Raw genomic sequence first — 1,980 nt, forward strand, 5'->3', positions numbered from 1 at the left:
TATGGCGCCCCGCGCCAGAGATGCTGATGGTCCTATTACTGTTAGGTGCAGGCAACGGCTCCTCCGCGCTTATAGGCCTGGACCGACCGAAACCCGTACGTCGTCGAGTCGAGCGGACTGGTGACTTCCGCCAAGCACTTCCACTTCCGGAAGGCCAAGGTGTGAACAGCACAAAGGACGGCACTCTCACTTGTCGACCTCGACTGATCGCACGGACGTCTGTATAAATAAAAGAGGCCGATCTTCGGGATCGGCGAGCCAGGTAGACTTCTCCTCCTATTTTCCCTGGAGGGAAACCACCATTTTCCATCCCACCCATTGTGTGCCGTCTCGACGCGACGCCGCCAAGAACGGTCTTATTCGCAGCGGTACGAAAATCCCTTCGCTGCTTTGTAGGGTGTGATGTTGTATGTTGGGGAATTAAATTAAAAAGTGAAGGTTCGTTCAAGAACTGTGACCAACGGTTACACTATCCCCCACCCCGGTGAAAAAAATGTGAAAGCACGACGAGGTTTCGCATTTTTTTACATGAATGCTTTCCATAACCGCCGTCGACTTCTACTAGATTCGTGGGTGTGGACAAATAAACCTACAATTCTCAGGTACACTATCTTTAAGACGCGTGAGATCATGAACCTCCACAAAAACATCCCAAAATACATTATAAACAATCAAAACATTACTGCATGCGACAAATTAAAATAATAAATTAACGAAAAAACATTTATAATAAATTAAACCAAAACTTTAAAATCATCCCGAAATCTCGGGTAGACAGCTCTATTCTAATGTTGGCCAACATAACAAATTCTACAATATTTACATTTTTAGATCACTTTCGATCCGTGAGGGGTGATCGGGGGGATGGCAACCCTATTCCGACCAAAGCAAACTGACAACAGTCGACATTAGCACGGTTGTCAAATGAGAGCCCACAACAAAAGCACTAGCTGTCAAATGGTAGCCCATAACAAATCATTGTTTGGGTTTTTGATTTTCAAACTTCTCGCAATTCAAACGATAAATACCCGAAAAAATACGTGAATTGTGTTGCTGATGGCAAATTCTATCATATCCTTGGAGATTCCATCCCAATATTGGCTGAAAATTCATATCGAAAAAAGTGATTTTTCTGTTTACCTTTTTTTGCTTTTTTCACACTGTGAATCGGCATTACACATTTTTCAGTTTGGTTTTACACATTTGCATGGGACTTTTGAGTTTAACCAGGATAACACACTTCGTGTTACCAAAGTAATATGAATAATACTGATTCTGAGTGTTTGTTATCTGAACTTCCAAGATGGCGGCTTCTTCGCTACCCCCTGGGGGTGATTCAACAAAAAGTTGACCCCTGCAGCAAACTGTCTCTGCAGTTGACAGAAGCTAAAACGTCACCGACATGTCATGCAACCGAACTGTCAAAGCATGTTTACAAAGGCTTGATTATCAGTTCGATCGGCATGTTTTATTATATCCGCGCGAGTGTTTCGGCGTGTTTATGCGGTTTTTGGACAAAATTTACGGTAAGTACCATGGTATTGGTGAACTATTCTTGACGAAGAACATCTTCGTTCAATTTCATTCAATTTTTCAGCTCATTCAAGGCTGTGGCGGGTGATGTTTTGCTGCCAGTTCGCAGTCTTCGCGTAGAAGACTGGACTGCAGAAAAATCCCCTGAAATCCCGGGATTGACCGTGTTCTCCATCTTGGCGAAGCAAGAGGAAACAGGTAAGCTAGTGTACACATTAAAAATCGATTTTAAAACGATCACAGCGGATCGTAAATAAGTGGTGATTTAGAAGATCGTAACCACTTTTCCTTTTCAGGTTTGGCACTTTGGCCGTCGGTCAGCCCCCTCACTGCCGCTCTACGGACTCGGCACTCGGACGAAGGACATTACAGATGACTCCTTCGTCGTCTACCGAACCGCCAGCGCAGCTATGGACTGCCAACATAGAAGGTATGCTTTCAAACATA

The 1,980-nt window shown here is 44.0% G+C and overlaps 1 long non-coding RNA gene across 1 annotated transcript; it reads left to right on the forward strand.

Annotated features, from left to right (window-relative positions):
* Positions 1 to 1,355: 1,355 nt before the first annotated feature.
* LOC119765276 lies at positions 1,356 to 1,980 on the forward strand. The gene is made up of 3 exons (XR_005276611.1): positions 1,356 to 1,526; positions 1,598 to 1,731; positions 1,830 to 1,980. It is a non-coding gene; the product is annotated as an uncharacterized LOC119765276 (long non-coding RNA).

The sequence above is a fragment of the Culex quinquefasciatus genome, chromosome 1 (genome assembly GCF_015732765.1).
Source record: "Culex quinquefasciatus strain JHB chromosome 1, VPISU_Cqui_1.0_pri_paternal, whole genome shotgun sequence".
Lineage (NCBI taxonomy): Eukaryota > Metazoa > Arthropoda > Insecta > Diptera > Culicidae > Culex > Culex quinquefasciatus.